Consider the following 27,342-nt stretch of genomic DNA (forward strand, 5'->3'; position numbering starts at 1 on the left):
TGAATGCTCTGAAAAGCTAATCATCTGCTTGTCACAGCATCTTCTTCCTGCCGGTTAAATTTCGCGCCTGTAGCACGTCATCTTCGTGGTGCAGCAATTTTAATTGACAGTAGTGTATATCCGTATTTGAATACGCGTGCCTATACCAGTTTCTTTGGCGCTTCAGTGTATATGTGTGTGTGTGAAAAGTATGTGACATTTGGATACGCGAGAAGGTCGACGGTAAGCAGAATAAACTATTTTCAAATTTTTAGTTTCTTTACAGTATTGTTTTTAGTCGTTGTCCAAAAGCGGAGTAAATTACGAGGGTCGGTCAAAAAGTAATGCCTCCCATTTTTTTCTACTTAAAAAATTAAGTTAATTGAAAAATTTGAATTTGGCGCCATTCCTCAAACCTTCTTCTGCAATCCACTGCAATAGTAACTTTCTGTGTCAACAGGTGGCAGCACAGCAGAAGTTTGTAAGATGGCCGACATCGATGTTCGTTTGAGACAGCGTTGTGTGATTGAATTCTTGAATGCAGAAGGTGAGACGCCCATACGCGTTCATGAAAGACTGAAGAAGGTGTATGGTGTTGTGACAGTGGATGTCAGCACTGTTAGACGATGGGTTCGTCGTTGTAAGGAAGCTGAAGGGCAAACACCGTTGACTGACGAAAAGCGGAGCGGCAGGCCGGTGAGTGCAGTGACTCCACACAACATTCAGCAAGTTGATGACATCATTCGTGGTGACCGTCGGGTGACTGCAGATGAAGTGTGTCGCATTATTTCTCTTAGTAAAGGCAGTGTGATCACGATTATTAAACAATTGGGGTACTCAAAAGTTTGTGCATGGTGGGTTCCAAGAATGTTAACCGATCAGAATAAAGAGGCAAGGAAAACAATAGCCTCCCAACATTTGCAGCGCTTCCGTTTGGAGGGAGATGAGTTTCTGAAAAAAATTGTGACCGGGGACGAAACATGAGTGCATTTTTTTGAACCCGAATCAGAGAGGCAGTCAATGGAGTGGCGTCACACAAGCTCGCCGAGGAAGAAAAAATTCAAAACTGTGCGATCGGCAGGGAAAGTTATGGCAACAGTTTTCTGGGATACAGAGGGTGTGATTCTGGTTGATTTTTTGGAGCAGGGATGCACAATAAATTCTGTTCAATACGTCACAACCCTCAAAAAACTTAAAGCAAGTCTTCAGCGAGTTTGCCCAACAAAATCAATGGCAGATGTTCTTCTTTTGCATGACAATGCAAGACCACACACCAGTCGTCACACCTCTGACGAGATTGTCAAAATTGGATGGGAAGTTTTGCCTCATCCCCCATACAGCCCTGACCTGGCACCATCAATCTGTTCAGGCCTCTAAAAGAAGCTCATCGTGGGATTCATTTTGAAGATGAGGAGGCCGTCAAAACATCCGTGCGTCAATGGCTTAGGAAGCAGAGCTGTGATTTTTACCATGCTGGGATACATGCCCTTGTTCAAAGATGGACCAAAACTGTAGAGATGGGCGGAGATTACATTGAAAAATGACAAAATGATCCTCAATGTTGTGGTTTTCAACCTATGTAATTGCATTTAAATTTCCTGACAATTAAACGTAGAAAAAAAAATAGGAGGCATTACTTTTTGACTGACCCTCGTAAATGTCGTCTCCGTCGCGGAACGTAATTCAGTTGTAGTCCTTCAGAGTACACTTTGGCTTCGGCGTGTCCAGTGCGTACCGGCTCTCTTGCGAAAGAGCGCGGTGATGCGTCCTCGCGAATATGCAGTACTCTCGGCGTTCAAAAAGACCGGAGGCGGCCGTACAAGGAGAGGTGGGAGCGGACCTCCAGGGCCCTTGACGGCTTACGTAACGGTCCCCGCCTAAGACGAGAGCTTCTTCTCTCCGGAGGCCACACTCCCCGCAGGTGCCTCTAGCAACACTACTGTACGCTTCGTGGTGGAGTTTCAAGCTCCCTTTAAGGTAGAACACTGTAAGCACGACTTACCATTTTGTCTTCTGTGCAGGTGTGTCAAAGTCACAATGAAGATTTCCCTTTTGAGGTTACTGGAAGAAGACGTGTGTATTCCTGGGCTGTATGTGGAAAGTCCTGTCCTCAGTACGTGGCTAGAGGCTTTCTACGCAATGGTCCCCTAGTTTCCGAGACATCGATGAAGTTTTATGCGTACCTTCTTTAATTTCAACGTTAGTCATGTTTCAGCAATACACAAGTAGCGCAGTGGCGAATGTTCCTGACTGTCACGTTGGCGGTACAGGTTCAAGTCACGCCCTCGTACTATTTCTTCACTTGCGTTGTACATTGATACGAAATGATCGTATGGCATTTCTTGGCTGGGATATCCCTTTTGGGGTTCGGCAACCGTATTGAAACTGTTTTTAGTTGACGCCATTTCGGTGATTTCATGATGAAATTGTACAATTATTAAGTAGTGTGCGTTATGTACAATTACTGAAAAAGTTGTTTTCATCCTCTTTCTTCAATTTATTCCGTTTGTTACAGAATAGATTACAGAATCTTCTTTCTCGCTATCACTTGCAATCGCTTGCTGAGCAAGAAAAGAATTCTGGACCGTATTTGCCATAGAAGTAGCCGAAACACAAATTCGCATAGCAGCACTGACTTTTAATGAAAGCTGCTACCTTGCAAACAGAAGAATTTTTGAGAAGCGGTACTGGAAAACACAGTTTGTTTAAATAAAGAAAGAATTCCAGAATGAGATTTTCACTGTGCAGTGGAGTGTGCGCAGATACGAAACTTCTTGGCAGATTAAAAATGTGTGCCGGGCCGAAACTCGAACTCGGGACCTTTGCCTTTCAAGAAGGCTTCTGTAAAGTTTGGAAGGTAGGAAGCGAGGTACTGGCAGAAGTAAAGCTGTGAGGACTAGGCAGAGTCGTGCTTGGGTAGCTCAGTTGGAGCCGGAACGGTAACCCAACGTGTTGGGTCAGGGGGTTAGCTGCTCTCTGTAATAAAATAAACTGAGTTAATGGATCAACGACGAACTGAAAAGGGTGTCTTCCGACGTTCACACCGAGCGCCCGCGAAAGGCAAAGGTCCCGAGTTCGAGTCTCGGTGCGGCACACAGTTTTAATCTGCCAGGAAATTTCAAAAAAAGCATTGCTTTTGATTCTTTCACTTTCGGAAAGAACGACAGCGGCATGTGCTATAAACTGAGGCAGACTTAAGGAATGCATTTTTATGGAATATTCACTAGGAACTATTTATTTCTTTGAGTATTAGCAGATCAGAAGTATTTCGAATTTTGTCGTGAAAATTTTATCAATCATCATCGTCATCATCAACTTCCTTTCAAGGACTAGGCTATTGCCTGTTCCGAACTCGCAAAGAAAATCATTCCCAGCCTTTCCTAGGCCTTCCAATATCTCTTTTCCCATTCGGCTTGTAGTTCAGGATGTTCTGAGGAATTCTCTGACCTGGCATTCTCGCGAGGTGTTGTTGCCAATCTTCACGATATTTTTTATTTTTTCATTCATGCTGAAAATATTTCTTTCTTTTCTAATATCTCCGTTTCTAATCATATTTCTTCTCGTGCAGCCCTTCATCTCTGCCTGGAACCACATCTCTGTGTTTGAATTATATATTCTTCTGGTAACCCAGTGTACTGAGTTCACTTAACAGGCCTCTGGCCCTGCATTAGTACATTTAAGTTTCAAGCGTGTGGTGGGAGAGAACTCACTGTCCTCCCCTGGTCTCCACTCACAAACGTTATACAGAAGACAACCCGTTAGATACATAAACAATTTATTCCGTATTACTTTACAGATGCTGTTCAGAAATATCTAACAAGTGGACAAGGTGACCGCAAGGTGCGGCCCTTGGCTGGACGAGACATACACTATATGATCAAAAGTATCCTGGCACATGGCTGAAAATGACTTAGAAGTTCGTGGTGTCCTCCATGGGTAATGCTGGAAATCAATATGGTGTTGGCCCATCCTTAGCCTTGATGACAGCTTCCGCTCTCGCAGGCATACGTTCAATCAGGTGCTGGAAGGTTTCTTGGGGAATGGTAGCCCCTTCTTCACTGAGTGCTGCACTGAGGAGAGGTCTCGAAGTCGGTCAGTGAGGCCTGGGACGAAGTCAAAGTTCCAAAACATCCCAAAGGTGCCCTGTAGGATTCACGTCAGAACTATGTGCAGGCCAGTTCATTACAGAGGTGTTATTGTCGAGTAACCACTCCGCCGCAGGTCGTGCATTATGAACAGCTTTTCGATCGTATTGAAAGATGCAATTTCCATCCCCGAATTGCTCTTCAACAGTGGGAACAAGAAAGTGCTTAAAAGATGCCTGTGCTGTGATAGTGCCACTCCAAACGACAAGGGATGCAAGCCTCGTTCATGAAAAACACGATCACACCATAACACCACAGCATCGGAATCTTACTGTTGGCCCTACACACGCTGGAAGATGACGTTCACCGGGAATTCGCCATAGCCAAACCCTGCCATGCGATCGCCACTGTGTATACCTTGATTCGTCACACATACAACGTTTCTCCACTGCTCAATCGTCCAATGTTTTCGCTCCTTACACCAAGCGAAGCGTCGTTTGGCATTTACCGGCGTGATGTATGGCTTATGAGCAGCCAGTCCACCATGAAATCCAAGTTTCTCACCTCGCGCCTAACTGTCATAGTACCTATAGAGGATCCTGATGTAGTCTGGAATTCCTGAGTGATGGTCTGGATAGATATCTGTCTAATACACACTACGACCCTCTTCAAATGTCGGTGGTCTCTGTCAGTCAGCCGGTTCATGTAACCGAGCGGTTCTAGGCACTTCAGTCTGGAGTCGTGCGACCGCGGCGGTCGCAGGTTCGAATCCTGCCTCGAGAATGGATGTGTGTGATGTCCTTATGTTAGCTAGGTTTAAGTAGTTCTAAGTTCTAGGGGATTGCGGAAATCTCGCTTATGGACGTATGACACAATGACACCCAGTCACTTGACCCCATTCCGCTCTCTCAAGATGTCTAATGATTACTGAGATCGCTGATATGGAGTACCTGGCAGCACAATTCACCGAATATGAAAAACGTGTGTCTTTGGGGGTGTCCGCATACTTTTGCTTACAAAGTGTACGTCTGCTCGCTGCAGCCGACCAGCTGCGTGCACAAAGGGCCTTGGAAGTCCACGTCCACACACACAGCCACAATACTTCCCGAAAGGGAGCAGATTGTACCCGACAGTCTGATTAGGCCCAGTTCTCAAGCTGCCGTTAGATGGCTCTTACAGTGGCAAGTGAATGATGGAACTCAACACCCAGCTTTCGCTTCGGTAGGATAACACCAGAACCGCCTTTACTTGGAAGAATTTCGTGATGCTTTCTGTCTGTACTTTATGGCCCAATGTTCTGCTAATGGTACCACATGGAATTTATGTATTTTATATTTTCAATGTCAGGGTCGAAATCTAAACTTAAAGCACAGCCTAATTAAGAGATTTGAGACACTTGTTCCAAAACTGAATTATCGAAAACAGTTTTTGATCAGACTGGGTACGTTCCTCGGAGTGACATTATTTTTGTTTTGTTACTAGAAATTGTAAATTGATAGTTCTTGCAAATTTCGTTTAGCTGGTATATTGTTATTTGAAAGCCATCCTCATTCTTTTGAATAATAACGATGACATCAGCGAACAAAAGTCCATTCAGGTAGTCCTCATTCGTTATCTTATTTCCGTTGGGTACTTTACATTTACAAATGCTGAAGTGAATGTAGACATTAAAAAGGGTAAGTGACGGTCTGAATCCTTATCTAACGCCTCTGTTAATAATTACATATATTTATTATATGATTAGATAAGATAATAATTACATAATATTCACCTGTCTGTAGAAATAAACGTCGTAGTGTACTCAGAGTGGGCACATGATTGAGACGTGCATGTCTGTTTTTTACCTACAAAGATCTGAATGTACCGAGTCCCATCTTTCTGTGCTCGCAACGACTCCACAAACGTTGTTGTAATATTTGAAATTTTAACTTCGAACGACAATTTGGAAATTTGTGGTAAGGTCTTATGGGTCCAAACTGCTGAGTTCATCGGTCCCTAAGCTTACATATTACTTAATCTAACTTAAACTGACTTACACTGAGGACAACACACACACCCAGGCCTGATGGAGGACTCGAACCACCGACGGAGGGAACCGCTTGGACCGTAACAAGGCGTCGTAGACCGATCGGCTACCCCGCGCGGCCTACGAACAAAAAACGCAATACATATTTGAAGAAAGTTTGCTGTAACGATTGATTTAATAATGAAATTACTAAAGCGCAAATGACTATATATTTTGCGTGTCATTTACTTGTTAATAATATTCTGTACGATGAAACTGAAAAAAAAAGCAGTACACAAGCCGGATCTGAACCTGTACAGCACTCAGGCCGCGGTGGCCGAGCGGTTTTAGGCGCAACAGTCTGGAACCACTCGACCGCTACGGTCGCAGGTTCGAATCCTGCCTCCGACATGGATGTGTATCATGTCCTTAGGTTAGTTAGGTTTAAGTAGTTCTAAGTTCTAGGGGACTGATGACCTCAGAAGTTGAGTCCCATAGTCTCAGAGCCATTTTCTGCACTGCACGCGTGACAACCGGGAACGTTAGCTACAGCACTACTTCCGCTTTCTCGAAGCGCACTGAGCTCACACTCGGCAAGTCGGCATTTCAAAGAAGCTTCTGGCCATTTAGGTTCTCCGTGCTTTCCGTAAATCGCTTAAGGTAAATTTCGGGACTGTTCCTTCGAAATGGCACGACCGCTTTCCTTCACCATCCTTCCTTTTTCCGAGCTTGTGGTCCGTCTCTAATGACCTCGTTGTCGATGGGACGTTAAGCAGTAATATCCCCCTCCAGATTTTTCTTAGTAAACTAGGGACTTTCGCATGAAAAGCCACTAGGCAGGCACTGAGGACAGGTGTCTCTGCAACTCGTATATCTCATCAGAATCCATGTTCAGCAGTTCTGATGGCCCCTTTGTCAGTCAGCGGGTAATCTCCACTGCTGGCCATTAAAAACAGAACAAAATGAAGGAGGCATGCAAGAAATATCACTAACGTCGATATGCAGCAGGATTATGGAACATATATTGTGTTCGAACATTGTGAATTACCTCGAAAAAAACAATCTGTTAATACACAGTCAATACGGATTTAGAAAACGATATACAGTTCAGTGGTTTCAGTGGTTTCTCATCAGAAACGACAGCAAACAGATACCGACAACAGTAGTTGAGTTAGACGTACCAATATCGCAAGCAGAGGGTGAAGAGACAGAGGAAGTATATGAGGATACTGAAGGCGTAATTTAGTTAGTAATGGGAAATAAAAATCTAAAAGCCATGGGGTATTGGAATGCGGGATTAAAAGAAGGGTTTACCGGAGAATATGAGCTTGGTAGTAGGAACCAGAGAAGAGAAAGACAGAGTTCCGCAATATATACCTGCTAGTAATAGCAGATAGCCGTATCTTAGGTGCAACCACAACGGAGGGGTACCTGTTGAGAGGTCAGACAAACGTGTGGTCCTTGAAGAGGGGCAGCAGACTTTTCAGTAGCTGCAGGAGCAACAGTCTGGATGATTGGTTGATCTTGCCTTATAACAATAACCAAAACGGCCTTGCTGTGCTGGTACTGCGAACGGCTGAAACCAAGGGGAAACTGCAGCCCCAATTTTTTCCCTACAGCATGTAGCTTTACTGTATTGTTAAATGATGATGCCGTCCTCTTGGGTAAAACATTCCGGAGGTAAAATGGTTCCCCATTCGGATCTCCCGGCGGAGACTACTCAGGGGCACGTCGTTATCAGGAGACAGAAAACTGGCGTTCTACGGATGGTAGAGTGGAATGTCAGATCTCTTAATTGGGCAGGTAGGTTAGAAAATTTAAAAAGGGGAATGGATAGGTTAAAGTGATATATAGTAGGGATTAGTGAAGTTCGTTGACGGAGGAACAAGACTAGCGGTCAGGTTAAAAAAAAAAAAAAAAAAAAAAAAAAAAAAAAAAAAAAAAAAACCCATCTTCAGGCCATAAGTGGCCCATCGGGACGATCCCACCGCCGTGTCGTTCTCAGTTGAGGATGCGGATAGGAGGGGCGTGTGGTGAGCATACCGCCCTCCCGGTCGTTACGAAGGTTTTCTCTGACCGGAGCCGCTACTATTCAGTAGAGTAGCTCCTCAATTGCCGTCACGAGGCTGAGTGCACCCCGAAAAACTGCAGCAGCACATGGCAGTTGGATGGTCACCCATCCAAGTGCCAGCCACGTCCGACAGCGCTTAAATTCAGTGATCTCACGGGAACCGGTGTATCCAATGCGGCAAGGCCGTTGCCAGGTCAGGTGAATACAGGGTTATAAATACAAAATCAAACATGTGTAATGCAGCACTCGGTATAATAATGAATAAAACAATAGGAGCGCTGGTAAGCTACTGCAAACAGCATAGTGAACGCATTATTGTGGCCAAGATAGACTCGAAGCCCACGTTTACCACAGTAGTACAAGTTTAAATGCTAACTAGCTCCGCAAATGACGGAGAGATCGATGTAATGTATGATGAGAGATAAAAGAAATTATTCAGATAGTGATGGGAGAAGAAAATTTAATATTCAAGGATGACTGGAATTCGATAGTAGGTAAAGGAAGAGAAGGGAACACAGTAGGTGAATATGGAATGTGGGTATGGAATGAATGAGGAAGCCGCCTGGTACAATTTTGCCCAGAGCATAACTTAATCATAGCTAAGACCTGGTTTCAGAATCATGAAAGAAGGTTGTATACATGGACGAGGCCTGGAGATGCTGGAACCTTTCGGATAGATTATATAATGGTAAGACAGAGACTTAGGAACCAGGTTTAAAATGGCAAGACATTTCCAGGGGCAGATGTGGATTCAGACCATAATCTATTAGTTATGAACTGTAGATTAAAGATGAAAAAACTGTAAAAAGGTGGGAATTTATGGAAGTGGAACCTGGATAAACAGACAGAACCAGAAGTAGTACAGAGTTCCAGAGAGAGCATTAGGGAACGATTGACAATAATGGGGAAAAGAATAAAGTAGAAGAAGAATGGGTAGCTTTGAGAGATGAAATAGTAAAGGCAGCTGAGGATCAAGTAGGTAAAAAGGACGAGGGCTAGTAGAAAGTGTGGAAACAGAAGAGGTATTGAATTTAATTGGTAAAAGGAGAAAATATAAAAATGCATTAAATCAAACAGGCAGAAAGAAATACAAACGTCTCAAAAATGAGATCGACAGGAGGTGCAAATGGCTAAGCAGGGATGGCTAGAGGACAAACGTAGGGATGTAGGGGCCTATATCACTAGGGGTAAGATAGATGCTGTCTACAGGAAAATTAAATAGACATTTGGAGAGAAGAGAACCACTTGTAATTTTATCAAGGGCTCAGATGAAAACTGAGTTCTAAGCAAAGAAGGGAAACCATAAAGGTGGAAGGAGTATATGGAGAATCTATACAAGGGCGATGTACTTGAGGACAATATTATGGAAGTGGAAGAGGATGTAGATGAAGATGAAGTGAAATATCTGATACCGCGTGAAAAGTTTGACAGATCACTGTAAGACCTAAGTCGAAAGAAGACCCCGGAAGTAGACAACATTTCATTAGAACTTCTGGTAGCCTTGGAAGAGCCAGAACTGACAAAACTCTACCATCTGGTGATCAAGATGTATGAAACAGGCGAAATACCCTCAGACTTCAAGAAGAACATAATAATTCCAATCCCAAAGGAAGCAGGTGTTGACAGATGTGGAAATTACCGAACTATCAGTTTAATACGTCACAGCTGTAACAGACGAATGGAAAAAACTAGCAGTATCCGACCTTGCGGAAGATCGGTTTGGATTCCGTAGAAATGTTGGAACACGTGAGGCAATACTGACCTACTACTTATCTTAGAAGATAGATTAAAGAAAGCAATTCAAATTATGAAGGTCACAGGGGTGAAATACGGGGAGCGAAAGGCTATTTACAATTTATACAGAAAAAAATGTCATTTATAAGAGTCGAGGGCCATAAAAGGGAAGTAGTGACTATGAAGGGAGTGAGACAGGGTTGTAGCCTATCCCCGGTGTTATTCAATCTGTATATTGAGCAGGCAGTAAAGGAAACGAAAGAAAAATTCGGAGTAGGAATTAAAATCCATGGAGAAGAAATGAAAACTTCGAGCTTAACCGATGACATTGTAGTTCTGTCAGAGACAGCAAAGGACTTGGAAGAGCAGTTGAACGGAATGGACAGTGTCTTGAAAAGGAGGATGTAAGATGAACATCAACAAAAGCAAAAGGAGGATAATGGAATGTAGTCGAATTAAGTCGGGTGACGCTGAGGGAATTAGATTAGGAATTGTGACACTTAAAGTAGTAACGGAATTTTGCTTTTTGGGGTGCAAAATAACTGATGGTGGTCGAAATAGAGAGGATATAAAATGTACACTGGCAATGGCAAGGAAAGCGTTTCTGAAGAAGAGAAATTTGTTAACATCGAGTTGAGATTAAAGTGTCAGGAAGTCGTTTCTGAAAGTGTTTGTATCTAGTGTAGACATGTATGGAAGTGAAACATGGAAGATAAATAGTTTAGACAAGAATAGAATGTGTTGCTACAGAAGAATGCTGAAGATTAGATGGGTAGATCACATAACTAATACGGAGGTATTGAATAGAATTGGGGAGAAGAGAAATGTGTGGCACAACTTGACTAGAAGAAGGGATCGGTTGGTATGACATTTTCTGAGGCATCAACTTATCACCAATTTAGTGTTGGAGGGGAGCGTGGAGGGTAAAAATTGTAGAGGAAGGCCAAGAGATGAATAAACTAAGCAGATTCAGAAGGATGTATTTTGCAGTAGGTACTGGGAGATGAAGAAGCTTGCACAGGATAGAGTAGCATGGGGAGCTGCATCAAACCAGTCTCTGGGTTGAAGACCACAACAACAACAATAGAAGATACTGTGTTCAGGAATCACAAGAGGAGGAAATGTATTTGGAAAGGACCTGGAGATGGGGGAACATTTCAGTTTGACTACACCGTGATCAGGCAGCGATATCGAAGTTAGATAATGGATTGTAGGGCGTACCCAGTAGGAAATATAGATTCTGATCACAATTTAATAATGACGAAGAGTAGGCTGAAGTGTAAGAGACTAGTCAGGCAGAATCAATGCGCAAAGCACTGGGATAAAGTCATACTGAGGAATGAAGGAACACGCTTGTTCTCTGAAGATACATATACTGCGATAAGGAATAGCTCAGTATGCATTTCAGTTGAAGAGAAATGGTCGTCTCCAAAAAGGGCAATCACAGAAATTGAAAAAGAAAACTGCAGGTACAATGAAAGTAACTGTGAAGAAACCATGGGTAATCGATGAAATACGTAAACTGATCGACGAAAAACGGAGGCACAAAAATGTTCAAGGAAACTTAGAAGCTTAGTTACACAAGTCACTTAAGAACGAAGTAAAGACGAAGTGAGGGGAAGCTAAGGCAAAATTCCTGCACGAGAATTATTTGGAAATCGAAATAGAAATGACTGTTGGAAGTACGGACTGAGATAATAGAAAAGCCAAGAAAAACTTCGGTTAAATAAAAAGAGAGGGCGGTAAGATTTAGGGTGCAATGGGTTTTCCACTAGTAAGTGCTAAGGAGACAACGGATAGGTGGAAAGGGTACACTGAAGTTTCGTACGAGGGAGAAAACTAATCTGATGACGTGATAGAAGAAGAAACAAGAGTCGACAAGGAAGAGTTAGAGGAACCGCAGAAATATGATCGTGTAGCGCATAAGAAAAACTACGGTTATTAAAGGGAGAACAGAACGCAGTTGTTACACAAACTGGTGTTTGCGTTTTTCAATTATCCTCGATGCAACTTACAGAAAATGCACGATAGTGACCTGCTACGTTATTCACATCAAATTCCGGGCGATATAGATTACAGGGAAGCAGTCGATGGTTGCATAACTTCTAATAGTGCTACAGAATTGGATGAAGTAAAATAACGAAATTTCAAACAAAGCTTCAACCAGACGATGGATAGCAAACTGTGGATCTGTCTGAAAATTTTTATATGAGGTAAACAAACTTATTCCATAGTTTAGTAAGGAAATGGCGTTCGACTCCGACCAACCGAGATTTTGAGAGGAAATGCATATGAAAGGAAGCGTGGAAATCACAAATACCGAGAGAATTGTATCATGATCAACTAACGTCAATGACTTAAAGCACTCGTATACAATTATGCTGACTGTTAATCTGGTCGTAAATTTGCTGGAAAGTTTTTATGTCCTGCGAGAAAGTTATTTATTGTGCTGCGAGTAGCTAAGCTCCCAACGTTTGCGTGATCTTGCAAGGGCCTTAGGGAATATTTACGTCACAGCAAGCAAGAGTGTGAAAATCGTCGCAAGAGAACTACTGCGATGGTATGGACACTGCTTTTAGGCAGTAACTGGTCAAAATAACTTGCTTTTGATTGATTCCAGGTCTGTGTATAAAAATATACTACTTCAGATCAGACTGTCCCTCCTGAAAAGCTTGTGTCTTTGCAGTTCATATCAATTGCAACCACTACCCCAATTGAGCCTCTGGCTGTTTGTTTTTTCCGTGTCTATAAAATATATTGTCGCAGTATCTGCAGCTACGCCTTAAAGGACAGACAGTTTCGTGATAAGCTCCACGACGGACTTTTTCACATTGTCTTGCGTTCCATCCGGTTATACCAATGAGATACTATATGCATTCCTTACGATTGATGGTGCGAACCTTTGTGATGACTGTATTCCGCCATTTTTCATTCAGAGTCTACGGTTCTAGTTAATGGTCTGGTTTGAACATTTCTTGAATGTTGATGTTGCCCATTTTGTGTAATACATACATCTCACAGAAGGCTGATATCTGTACCCCCCGGAAACTTATTTCCTGTTGTCTTTGTATTGCACATGGTGAGTCATTAGCACCTAATATTCTTCCTGCCTTGATTGTTAACACATAACTTTCAAATGAGCCTTACTAAACACAACTTACTATCTTGCAGTTAACTAATATCTTGTTAGATGTAAACCAGTAATTTCCTTATCCTTTAAAGCATCGTTCTCACAACTACGAACTTCTGATTACTTTACAACTGAGTTAAGATGTTAAATATTTTACTTGAAGCGTTCAAGCAAGAAACATTTTGGAAAAGTTTCGGGCTATGCTTGAAGTTTGTTGAATCTCGCTAGGTACCCTCATTACAAAACGCTTGATGAATATAGTCTGTGTAATATGCGTTGCATTTTAAGCGGAAGCAAGTTTTTAATGCCTTTAAGTGCTTACGATGCCATATCTTCTAAAATGTGTGTCATAATTTCATACATTTTTGCACTCATTGACGTCTGTGGATACTGTTCGAAAGCGTGTAGCGAATATACTTAGAGGTTAATAAGTAATAAAACGTCATGCCTGATGAAGTTTTACTGCGCGCCATTTAAAGCAGAAGCTAGTTTTTCACGCATCTAAAGGTGTAAGACGTCATATCTCCTGAACTATGGGTCATAGAACGATGTAATTTTGTAGGTACCTTCCGAACTGTGTTAAGAATAACGTCTGTAGCAAAGAAGTAATAAATTAGAATCTCATGTCTGACGCTGAAATTTGACTGGGCGGTCAGCGTAAATGTTTGAAGCGATGATCTTGTTTCCTTTCATCTTTTTGTGAAGGATGTCAGAAAAAAATTCCTGATCGTTTGAAACAGTTTTTTTTTTAAAGTCGCTAAGTCCAATACTGGATGCATATAGTCTGGATATTTGGTCGCCGTAACCTTCGACGCCTCAAAACAAATGCTCGGTTTCTATCTGTAGTACTTGTCTTACTGCGTTACAGTTTTCACATGAGATTATACACTCCTGGAAATTGAAATAAGAACACCGTGAATTCATTGTCCAGGAAGGGGAAACTTTATTGACACATTCCTGGGGTCAGATACATCACATGATCACACTGACAGAACCACAGGCACATAGACACAGGCAACTGAGCCTGCACAATGTCGGCACTGGTACAGTGTATATCCACATTTCGCAGCAGTGCAGGCTGCTATTCTCCCATGGAGACGATCGTAGAGATGCTGGATGTAGTCCTGTGGAACGGCTTGCCATGCCATTTCCACCTGGCGCCCAGTTGGACTAGCGTTCGTGCTGGACGTGCAGACTGCGTGAGACGACGCTTCATCCAGTCCCAAACATGCTCAATGGGGGACAGATCCGGAGATCTTGCTGGCCAGGGTAGTTGACTTACACCTTCTAGAGCACGTTGGGTGGCACGGGATACATGCGGACGTGCATTGTCCTGTTGGAACAGCAAGTTCCCTTGCCGGTCTAGGAATGGTAGAACGATGGGTTCGATGACGGTTTGGATGTACCGTGCACTATTCAGTGTCCCCTCGACGATCACCAGAGGTGTACGGCCAGTGTAGGAGATCGCTCCCCGCACCATGATGCCAAGTGTTGGCCCTGTGTGCCTCGGTCGTATGCAGTCCTGATTGTTGCGCTCACCTGCACGGCGCCAAACACGCATACGACAATCATTGGCACCAAGGCAGAAGCGACTCTCATCGCTGAAAACGACATGTCTCCATTCGTCCCTCCATTCACGCCTGTCGCGACACCACTGGAGGCGGGCTGCACGATGTTGGGGCGTGAGCAGAAGACGGCCTAACGGTGTGCGGGACCGTAGCCCAGCTTCATGGAGACGGTTGCGAATGGTCCTCGCCGATACCCCAGGAGCAACAGTGTCCCTAATTGGCTGGGAAGTGGCGGTGCGGTCCCCTACGGCACTGCGTAGGATCCTACGATCTTGGCGTGCATCCGTGCGTCGCTGCGGTCCGATCCCAGGTCGACGGGCACGTGCACCTTCCGCCGACCACTGGCGACAACATCGATGTACTGTGGAGACCTCACGCCCCACGTGTTGAGCAATTCGGCGGTACGTCCACCCGGCCTCCCGCATGCCCACTATACGCCCTCGCTCAAAGTCCGTCAACTACACATACGGTTCACGTCCACGCTGTCGCGGCATGCTACCAGTGTTAAAGACTGCGATGGAGCTCCGTATGCCACTGCAAACTGGCTGACACTGACGGCGGCGGTCCACAAATGCTGCGCAGCTAGCGCCATTCGACGGCCAACACCGCGGTTCCTGGTGTGTCCGCTGTGCCGTGCGTGTGATCATTGCTTGTACAGCCCTCTCGCAGAGTCCGGAGCAAGTATGGTGGATCTGACACACCGGTGTCAATGTGTTCTTTTTTCCATTTCCAGGAGTGTATGTTTTAATGAGTAGGTTAAGACGGCGTTTTGAAGTTTTTAAATGGGAGACTAGTTACGCCAAATACTGAAACTCAAAATTTTTTGTCCGTGGAAGTGGTTAAATAGTCAACATGCAAATGGGTCTTTGTTCTGTGCTCCGTGATGGTCTCTTACTAATACAGGCGATCCTCCAAATAACTGATGCAGTTATTGGTCACTTCAGCTTGAGCTCAGTCTAAGCTTCTTAGAAATATATTTTGTTTGGCTTGCAATTTGTATCTATTCTTTCAGCAGGAATTGAAAACAGGACATCAAAAGTGAAGCAATGAATTGCAGACTATAGGCCTACGTGTATACTGTGTGCCCCACTAGGAGTGGTTAGTATCCAGGAGTATAACAGAAACGATCATCTGAAGCAAAATTTTTCGTACCAGTCAGAATGTTTCCCTAGATAGAGCACAATTAACGTATCTTTGTTTTTCAGTTAGCAGCACGTACGTACGTGTCTTACCCTATGAACCGCTTTGACTTTGATTTCTAGCCCACCCTTCCTCGGCGGTTACATCATCTTTCCTCTGGATGTCTTTCTGCCATTAAACTATACCGAAGGTGTAATTGGTGATGGTGTGTTGCGAGTGGAGTAGTGCGAATGGCTGAGTGTGTATCTGAGAGAAGCATTGGTTAACTGTGTCTGTACTCGCGCTGGATAAAATGTCGCACATGTGCGCTAATGAAGAAAGTGCAGATAATTTATGTTTACGACTTCTATGTTGGTAGTGCTCCTGTTGCTGTTAAAAAAATGCCGGCACTTTCCGATGTACTGAATTCCCTATTGTAGAACATTTGCCACAGTGTTCAGCAATTACTTCGTAAAATGCACATTCTAATGTTTATTAATTGTTTAACATTTGTAAAACTAACAATTTGTTGAATTATACAAAAAAATTAAAAATCAATTTACATAAGATTTATTGTACTTCTGAAACCATTCGAAATAAGACATGTGTCCATATGACGCATTTTGCTTTAAATGATCGTTCCTCTCTTATGCCTGAATGCTGACAGTTCCACCTGGACCACTTTGCATAATTTAAATTCTTATACGTCTTCAGATTTAAGAGCGTGTTTTAGATTTCACACTTCTCTGTGGTCATCTGAATACGAGGAAGCGATTTCACCTACACCTTGTAGCGTAGTATGGATCTGTTAACTTCCGTATACAGGTTACCAGTTAGAAAAAATTATTAGACCACTGCTGGGTCATTTCTCTACCGGTTAATGGACACCAAATATCCATCACAACCGCATGTAGATAGCAGCGGTTTCTTTCAGGGGCTCTCAGCGAATTGCCACAATAGCTAACACATCATTCCGCACGATCGCTGTCAAACTAGGCCTTTCTTACAAACTTTATGCCTTATCTTAAATGTCACGCGAAAATGACATTCTGTAGGTCTTCAAAAAGTTACCCACTGTTTTGCAGTTCATTAAATCTTTTTAATGGTATGTACCTTAATTTCTAATACATCCGAAAATACGGTACAAATTATGAAGTCATACTCTTAAGAAGACCAGTATTTTCCAATACTGATATTGTTGTTGTTCTTGTGGTCTTCAGTCCTGAGACTGTTTGATGCAGCTCTCCATCCTACTCTATCCTGTGCAAGTTTCTTCATCTCCCAGTACCTACTGCAACCTACATCGTTCTGAATCTGCTTAGTGTATTCATCTCTTGGTCTCCCTCTACGGTTTTTACCCTCAACGTTGCCCTCCAGTACTAAATTGGTGATCCCTTGGTCTCTCAGAACGTGTCCTACTAACCGAACCCTTCTTCTAGTCACGTTGTGCCACATGCAACTCTTCTCACCAATTCTATTTAGTACTTCCTCATTAGTTATATGATCTACTCATCTAATCTTCAGCATTCTTCTGTAGCACCACATTTCGAAAGCTTCTATTCTCTTCTTCTCTAAACTATTTATCGTCCACGTTTCACTTCCATACATGGCTACACTACATACAAATACTTTCAGAAACGACTTTCTGATATTTAAGTCTATACTCGACGTTAAAAAAAATTTCTTCTTCAGAAACGCTTTTTTTTCCATTGCCAGTCTACATTTTATATCCTCTCTACCTCGACCATCATCAGTTATATAGCTACCCAAATAGCAAAACTCCTTTACTACTTTAAGTGTCTCATTTCCTAATCTAATTCCCTCAGCATCACCCGACTTAATTCGACTACATTCCATTATCCTTGTTTTGCTTTTGTTGATGTTCACCTAATACCCTCCTTTCAAGACACTGTCCATTCCGTTCAACTGCTCTTCTAAGTCCTTTGCTGTCTCTGACAGAATTACAATGTCATCGGCTAACCTCAAAGTTTTTATTTATTCTCCATGGATTTTAACGCCTACTCCAAACTTTTCTTTTGTTTCCCTTATTGCTGGCTCAATATACAGATTGAATAGCATCTCGGATAAACCCTGCCTCACTCCCTTCGCAACCACAGCTTCCCTTTAATACACCTCGACTCGTATAGCTGCCATCTGCTTTCTGTACAAATTATAAATAGCCTTTCGCTCTGTGTATTTTACCCGTGGCACCTTCAAAATTTGAAAGAGAGTATTCCAGTCAACATTGCCAAAAGCTTTCTCTAAGTCTGCACATGTTAGAAACGTAGGTTTGCCTTTCCTTAATCTTTCTCCTAAGATAAGTCGTAGGGCCAGGCCTTTCTTACAAACTTTATGCCTTATCTTAAATGTCACGCGTGTTCCAACATTTCTACGGAATCCAAACTGATCCCCTCGAGGTCGGCTTCTATCAGTTTTTCCATTCGTCTGTATAGAATTCGAGTTAGTATTTTGCAGCTGTGACTGATTAAACTGATAGTTCGGTAATTTTCACATCTGCCCACACCTGCTTTCTTTGGGATCAGAATTATTATATTCTTCATGAAGTCTGAGGGTATTTCACCTATCTCTTACATCTGCGCACCAGTTGGTAGAGCTTTGTCAGGACTGGCTCTCCCAAGGCCGTCAGTAGTTGTAATGGAATGTTGTCTACTCTGGGGGCCTTGTTTCGACTCAGGTCTTTCAGTGCTCTGTCAAACTCTTCACGCAGTATCACATCTCCTATTTCATCTTCATCTACATCCTCCTCCATTTCCATAATATTATCCTCAAGTACATAGCCCTCGTATAGACCCTCAATATATTACTTCGACCTTTCTGCTTTCCCTTCTTTTCTTAGAACTGGGTTTCCATCTGAGCTCTTGATATTCATACAAGTGTTTTTTTTTCTCCAAATGTCTCTTTAATTTTCCTGTAGGCGGTATCTATCTGTTTCCCGATAGGTGACAAAACTTCTGGATCCATGGACATTCACACAACTCGTGAAAGTGAGAGAGATTACATGTGAGTAAGAAAAAAAATCGACAGGCTGGGATGGAATATTGTCCAGCCACGAATATTATAGGCAAAAGAAGGAAGTTTGAAAGAATGGCACTTGCACTATGGGGCAATGAGAGAACATATCCGGTGGAAGGAATCGTTCTGGCACCTACCTTTAGTAATTTAAGACAATCGCGGAAAACATACATCGGGTGGTCGGATAAGGACCTCAGTCCCATCCGTTCCAAAAGTGAGTTTAGTGCCTTATATCTTCCATATATTGTTGCTATCATTGAGCTTGAAATTGGAGGCATCAAATGTGAAATATTTTTGCTATGGAGAACAACGACTATAATCCCTTATTACTTTTCCGCTCAGATATCATATTCACTTCAGTTTACATTTAATCGATTTCGATCTAATTACGAGTTTCAGGAAATTTCTCACTGTCACCAAAAGAAGTACATCGTGTTAATGTAGCCCAGCTTCCTATAATATGCTAACTGCATAGCTGTCAAGTTCACGAGACAGATGCGTGGAGACTAAGCCGAAGTTACTTCGAAATGTGTGTGTGTGTGTGAATTCCTAAGGGATCAAACTGCTTAAGTCATCGGTCCCTACTTCGAAATCTATGGCTAATAAACTAAACCCATAATCATTGCTCCGCGCGAAAGCACTAACATAAAACATTGGCTTTGATCGTCTTGGCAAAATCGTGCTCCTCATGTGTCTCATTTTAACTAATGCTTTAGTATGCCTGTCGTGAAATTATGCGATTCACTTGGTATCTACACTGACAAGTAGAAAACAGGTGAATTGTTGTGGAACAGCTCGAAATACGAAAACAAAATGCTGCATTGCGTAGGAAGATACATAACTGAAAATCTTTCTTTGTGGTTATTTCTATAATAAAAAAAGAATGTTGCTAAGTCAGTCCAGATGTAGTAACTCCGTCAATGAATAGGAAAGTTCATCACAGAGAATACTAGATGAAACAGGGACCGTGGTTAGAGCAATTCCAGTATATTCACTTAAGACGCGGTAAATAAGTAAAATTTTCCCTTCACGTTTCGTCCCTGGCAGCCCAGTAGTTTTAAATAAAATTGATAGCCTACACCGCATGATCATTCGAGTATGTTAAGTGTAGGATGTAGCACATATTGAATTAGAGGCATGGGCTTCTCCGCAGAATCGGCAAAGAAGGTAACATATAGAAAAAATTGATACGATACAGGTACAGGATGATAGGACATGTTTTAAGACGTCTAGAAATAACTGCCATGGTACTAGACGAAGGTTCATAGGGTAAATGACTTACCAGTGATTTGAAAGCATCCAGCTTGCAATTGAGGACGCAGGTTACAAGGGCTACTCTAAGATGAAAAGGAATCACCTCACACCACTTCAACCGAAAAGTTGTAAGGGTGTTAACAATGTAGTACTTCATTTTCCCCGTTATTATTCACTGCTTCACTTAACCATTATGCGTCATTATAACTATATAGCATTGCCTACACTTTGTAGTTAACTCGCAGTAACCCACAACAGCGTAAACCAAATGCACACATGCAGACAGTTTCTTCGCATGACGTTCTACTCCAGTAAACTGTTTCCAAGGTCTGCGTGGAGTAACTAAGGGGCAGTAGCTTCATCAACAGTGTATGTTGTGACTATCTGATCGTAATGTGTGCCAAAACACAAACAGATACTTGAAAATGTGAAGAATTTTGTTTTGTTCCCTACTCCCCCCGCAATTACTGGATATAAAAATTGGATTTTTAAAAACATCTTTAGATATACAAAGACATCATTGGAAAAGGTAATAATCTCCCTACTTTCACGTATGTAACCTACGTAATATCGCCATTTATCACACCGTCTCCTTGTGTTGCTTTAGCGCAGCTTTCGATTATTGTCTGGATTCTGATCTAAGTTCAAAACAGCTGAGGAAACGTATAGGAAAAATGTTGCAGTGAAAAAATGCAATACTTAATCGGTTGTAGAAGCAAACATCAAGTGATTATCGAAAACATTTGTATGCCCTTACAGAAAGCTAAATATATTGGGGAAATAAGTTCGTCATCTTCCGGGTACAAGTCCATTGTTTTAAAAATTGCTGCATAGGTTACAAGTCCTGTGTTTCAAACACTGCTCCACATACTAAATCACGTTTGCAACAGTATCTGACATACAGTATTGCATGTACAGCTCTGATTACCTACGTCTGCAATTTCTTACTATGAAACTGTCTACAACAATTCATACGAAGATGAAAGCGTTAATCAGCATCTCACATTAAAAACTTCAGATATTTGAGTTAATACCAGCAACATTTACTTCATTTGGAAGCAGGATCTTCTGAAAATGTTTTCTATGTTACCAAGCGAGATGATGTAATGATCTGAAATTTCGTCTCGTGCATTGCTTAACGTCTTTTCCAATCAATGATCATCCAATATTGCACAAGTGTAAGTCACTGCTAGCAACGTTCAGTGGCGTAGCAACAAGACGCAAGAAGTTCAAAATGTTCAAATGGCTCTGAGCATTATGGGACTCAACATCTTAAGTCATTAGTCCCCTAGAACTTAGAACTACTTAAACCTAACTAACCTAAGGACATCACACACACCGATGCCCGAGGCAGGATTCGAACCTGCGACCGTAGCAGACCCGCGGTTCCGGACTGCAGCCCCAGAACCGCATGGTCACCGCGGACAGCCACGCGAGAAGTGTACCATCGGAATCAAAATCTACGGAAGTTCGATTCGCTGTGTTGCTGCGGCTTGGATGAGACACCCAAGGTATCAGGTGTAGAAGTATGCAACCAGAATTTGGTTGCAATAATTACACGTCTGTTGTTTGAAACTGATAAATAATATTTTATTCAGAATAATCTCCATTGTTATTTGTACATTTCTCTCACCTCTGCGGCAGTCTATGAATGCCAAGCCCCAAAAACAGATCTTCTTTGGAAACGAACCAGTCAGCGAGCCATTTTCGCAAATTTTCATAACTCAGCGTGTTCGGTCAGAGATTTAGCAGCCCTCCGTAATAAAAGAACTGAGTTAATCGACCAACAACTAACTTAAACGAATGTCTTACGACGTCCGCCCCGAGCAGATGCAACGAACGAAAGCGAACAAAATGAGATTAAAATAATGCCGGCACGGTAGCTCAGCGTGTTCGGTCAGAGCGCCGGTTGGCCTCTGTAATGAATAAAATAAAATAAAAACTGAGTGGCAGGATCAACCACCGAACTTGAACAGGATGTCTTGCGACGTCGGCAGCGACCAAACACAACGATCAATAACGAACAAAAAAAAAAAAGAAGAAAAAGAAGTGTTGTTCTGCGTGAGCGTGCCCCAGTGATAAAATGATAATCGGACGGAGCCAAGTCTGGAGAAGAAGCCGCATGCCCTAGTGTTTCCCAGCTGAATGCCTCGGTCGTTTCCCTGACCTGTTTATCTGTGTGTTATGGGACGTTATCATGGAGAAATATGACTTTGTGTTGCCTTTTTCTATATTTCTGTAGTTTTTCATGTAATGATCTATTTAAATGGACCATTTGCTGTTGGTAGTGGTCAGTGTTAACGGTTTCACCAGCACAAAAAAAGTTCCAATGTGTGTGAAATCTTATGGGACTTAATTGCTAAGGTCATCAGTCCCTAAGCTTACACATTTCTTAACCTAAATTATGATAAGCACAAACACACACACCCAAGCCCGAGGGAGGACTCGAACCTCCGCCAGAACCAGCTGCACAGTCCCTAACTACAGCGCCCCAGACCGCTCGGCTAATGCCGAGCGGCTTTAGCAGCACATAATACATGACACCCGTCTGATCCTACCAAACACAGAGCATTGTCTTCATTCAAAATCGATTTGGTCTTGTGGATGTCGATGGTTTGCCTGGATTCACCCTTGATTTACGACGCTTAGGATTCACAAAATGTATCCATTATACATCACCAGTCACTATTCGATAGAGAAACTACTTTTTTTGTGTCTGGCGAGCATCATTTCACAAGTAGTCTCTCGATGTGCTTGCTGTCTTTCATTCCGCTCATGAGGAACCCATTTTCCCACTTTCTGTACCTTTCCCACAGCTTTCAACCGAAGACAAACGGATCTCTGCGTCATATTTAGTTGTTCCTCGAGTTCCCCGGAGACTATGGTCTTCAGCCAATAAAGCCTGCAATCCGTTGCCTTCGAACTTTTTCAGTAGTTTCCCACGCTCGTCCCTTCTCGCGTCAAAATCAACACTTTTGAATATTTTGAACCACTCGAAACACTGAGTTTCTCCCAGAGCATGTTCGCCGAAAGCTTCGACAAGCATTCGATGCGATTGTGCAGCAGTTTTCTTCAAATGATAACAGAAAACCAATGCTGTCCGCTAATGGTAGTTAGTAGACACCAAATTCGACATCTTTCGTGTTTGAAACAGATACCGATGTATGGAACTTTGGTTACTGTGTGTTGACACTCGTCGTCAGCCTTTACAGGAAGAAAATGGCGCTGCAGACGTGATCTCGGGGCCCTACACTAAAGAATAGCATCATCTATAGAAGAACCTCCGGTTTAATACTTCTACACCTGGTACGTTTATGCCCTAATCATAGTAATCTCTGTGTCAAGGAGATTTTGTTTTCCAACCCGAGAATAAAAACGTAAATGTTTTTTATCAGTAAACGATTTTTCTGTAACTACACTCCTGGAAATTGAAATAAGAACACCGTGAATTCATTGTCCCAGGAAGGGGAAACTTTATTGACACATTCCTGGGGTCAGATACATCACATGATCACACTGACAGAACCACAGGCAAATAGACACAGGCTACAGAGCATGCACAATGTCGGCACTAGTACAGTGTATATCCACCTTTCGCAGCAATGCAGGCTGCTATTCTCCCATGGAGACGATCGTAGAGATGCTGGATGTAGTCCTGTGGAACGGCTTGCCATGCCATTTCCACCTGGCGCCTCAGTTGGACCAGCGTTCGTGCTGGAAGTGCCGACCGCGTGAGACGACGCTTCATCCAGTCCCAATCATGCTCAATGGGGGACAGATCCGGAGATCTTGCTGGCCAGGGTAGTTGACTTACACCTTCTAGAGCACGTTGGGTGGCACGGGATACATGCGGACGTGCATTGTCCTGTTGGAACAGTAAGTTCCCTTGCCGGTCTAAGAATGGTAGAACGATGGGTTCGATGACGGTTTGGATGTACCGTGCACTATTCAGTGTCCCCTCGACGATCACCAGAGGTGTACGGCCAGTGTAGGAGATCGCTCCCCACACCATGATGCCGGGTGTTGGCCCTGTGTGCCTCGGTCGTATGCAGTCCTGATTGTGGCGCTCACCTGCACGGCGCCAAACACGCATACGACCATCATTGGCACCAAGGCAGAAGCGACTCTCATCGCTGAAGACGACATGTCTCCATTCGTCCCTCCATTCACGCCTGTCGCGACACCACTGGAGGCGGGCTGCACGATGTTGGGGCGTGAGCGGAAGACGGCCTAACGGTGTGCGGGACCGTAGCCCAGCCTCATGGAGACGGTTGCGAATGGTCCTCGCCGATACCCCAGGAGCAACAGTGTCCCTAATTTGCTGGGAAGTGGCGGTGCGGTCCCCTACGGCACTGCGTAGGATCCTACGGTCTTGGCGTGCATCCGTGCGTCGCTGCGGTCCGGTCCCAGGTCGACGGGCACGTGCACCTTCCGCAGACCACTGGCGACAACATCGATGTACTGTGGAGACGTCACGCCCCACGTGTTGAGCAATTCGGCGGTACGTCCACCCGGCCTCCCGCATGCCCACTATACGCCCTCGCTCAAAGTCCGTCAACTGCACATACGGTTCACGTCCACGCTGTCGCGGCATGCTACCAGTGTTAAAGACTGCGATGGAGCTCCGTATGCCACGGCAAACTGGCTGACACTGACGGCGGCGGTGCACAAATGCTGCGCAGCTAGCGCCATTCGACGGCCAACACCGCGGTTCCTCGTGTGTCCGCTGTGCCGTGCGTGTGATCATTGCTTGTACAGCCCTCTCGCAGTGTCCGGAGCAAGTATGGTGGGTCTGACACATCGGTGTCAATGTGTTCTTTTTTCAATTTCCAGGAGTGTATATAGACTGAAAGTATTCCCTTATGAATGCCTTATTAAGTGATACAATAGAAACATACGGAATGTCCTCATGATAACGGTAACGATTGTCAGAAATTACATCATACTATGCAGAGTGCTGATACGTATAATGCTTGCAACGGTACGTACTTTTTCTCATATAATGTGTAAAATATTGCTATCGTTTGCTTATTGATCCACTGGTAAATGACCTTGAGACAGCTCACAAGCTACGCAAGAGTAATGTTTGTTGCTTTCCGCGTTATTTCCGATACCATTTTAGCTGAGTTCTGCAGCTCGTGATCTTGCAGTAGCATTCTCGATTCCCGCTCTCGGGGTCCCCGGTTAGAGTCCTGGCGGGGTCAGGAATTTTACCTGACTCGAGATGACTGGGTGATGATGTGTCGTCTTCATCAAGATCATTCATCCCCATTACGGTCGGAAGAAGGCAATGGCAAACCACCTCCGCTAGGATCTTGCCCAGTATGGCTCCTATATCGTCCCTTACTCTTCTCGCAGTTTGGGACCTCAATATCACTGTAATATATTGGAGGTGTTAGAGATCGCTTTTTGGAGCGGTGCGGTATCGATACGTACTGATTACCATTCCCCTACACCAAAATTCAGATAAATCATTACAGGAAGGATTTCCATCAGGAAAAAGTCGGTTTTAATACAGCTGTCTTAGTTTATTCTATAGCTTAACGCTTTATGCAGCTCGCAAGGGTGCTTTTGTATCGCCCCCATTTCTTACCCCTCTCGCTTCCACAACATCCCCGCCCCCCCCCCCCCCCCCCTTGCTTTCCGAGAGTTGTTCCGTTCAGTACATCCCCTTGATGACTGCTACCTTTTGTTTTTAAATCTAAATATGCTTAACGTATCTATGTGGTTATTTAGATGCCTCAAGGTGTTACGTACCGTTACGAGCCCTAAAATTTGGTACTGTATTAGAGATAACATAGTGTTTTCATTTCTGTCTTTGCTAATGAAGTGTGTTTAAAAACGGTTTTTATAGTTAGTTGTATTTTGAGTTTAGTTTTGTTTCTGTTTCGGTTTTTTACGATTATTACATACTTTGAAAGGTGATATTCATTCAGTATTACACTATTTTGGTCCCCTTCCACACCATGTTATATTCACAGTGAGTGCTGTTACGTGTCGCTATAGGATACGACTTTCGTTAGTGCACGGCACATGCTGCAAGATCCAAAGAATTCAACCACCTAATTGAATCGTTCTGAACAACAGATACAAATGCATTTCAATAGTCTTTACTTTTCATTAAACTGAAATTACAGTTAAAATACACGATGACATAAGTGCATTATGCTGCCGCCTACTGCCAGGTAGTCCATATCAGCGACCTCAGTAGTCATTAGACAGCGTGAGAGAGCAGAATGGGGCGCTCCGTGGGACTCACGGACTTCCAACGTGATCAGGTGATAGGGTGTCAATTGTCTCATAAGTCTGTGCACGAGAGTTCCACACTCCTAAACATCCCTAGGTCCACTGTTACCGATGTGATACTGAAGTGGAAACGTGAAGGGACACGTACAGCACAAAAGCGCACAGGCCGACCTCTTCTGTTGACTAACAGAGACTGCCGACAGTTGAAGAGGGTCTAATGTGTAATAGGCAGACATCTATCCAGACGATCACACAAGAATTCCAGACTGCATCAGGATCCACTTAGGCGCGAAGTGAGAAAACTTGGATTTCATGGTCGAGCGGCTGCTCCTAAGGTACACATCAATCGGGTAAATGCCAAACGACGCCTCGCTTGGTGTAAGGAGCTTAAACATTGGACGATTGAACAATGGAAAAACGTGTGGAGTGACGAATCACGGTACACGTTGTAGCCATCCCATGGAAGGCTGTGGGAATGGGGAATGCCCGGTGAACGTCGTGTTATGGTGTGGTGTTTTTCAAGGAGGAGGCTTGCACCCAGTGTTGTTTTGCGTGGCACTATCACAACACCGGCCTACATTGATGTTTTAAGCAACTTCTGGCTTGCCACTGTTGAAGAGCAATTCGGGGATGGCTATTGTATCTTTCAAGACGTTCGAGCACCTGTTCACAACGCACGGCCTGTGACGTAGTGGTTACACGACAATAATATCCCTGTAATGGATTGGCCTGCGCAGAGTTCTGACCTGAATCCTATAGGATGTTTTTGAACGCCGACTTCGTGGCAAGCCTCTCCGACTAACGTCGATACCTTTCCTCGGTGCAGCACTCCGTGACGACTGAGCTGCCATTCCCCAAGAAACATTCCAGCGCCTGATTAAGCGTATGCCTGCGAGAGTGGAAGCTGTCATTAAGGCTAAGGTTGGGCAACACCATATTGAATTCGGGCCCTACCGATGTATGGCGCCACAAATTTGTAAATCAGTTTCAGCCATGTGTCCGTGTACTTTTTATCACATAGTGTATATGTGTCTTCTTAAGCTGAGAGCATTTGGGTGAGGTTGATACATAATACACCAGGCATTGTTAGGTAAGATACATGATGCTAAATACCGTAT

The sequence above is a fragment of the Schistocerca gregaria genome, chromosome 8, assembly GCF_023897955.1.
Source record: "Schistocerca gregaria isolate iqSchGreg1 chromosome 8, iqSchGreg1.2, whole genome shotgun sequence".
NCBI lineage: Eukaryota > Metazoa > Arthropoda > Insecta > Orthoptera > Acrididae > Schistocerca > Schistocerca gregaria.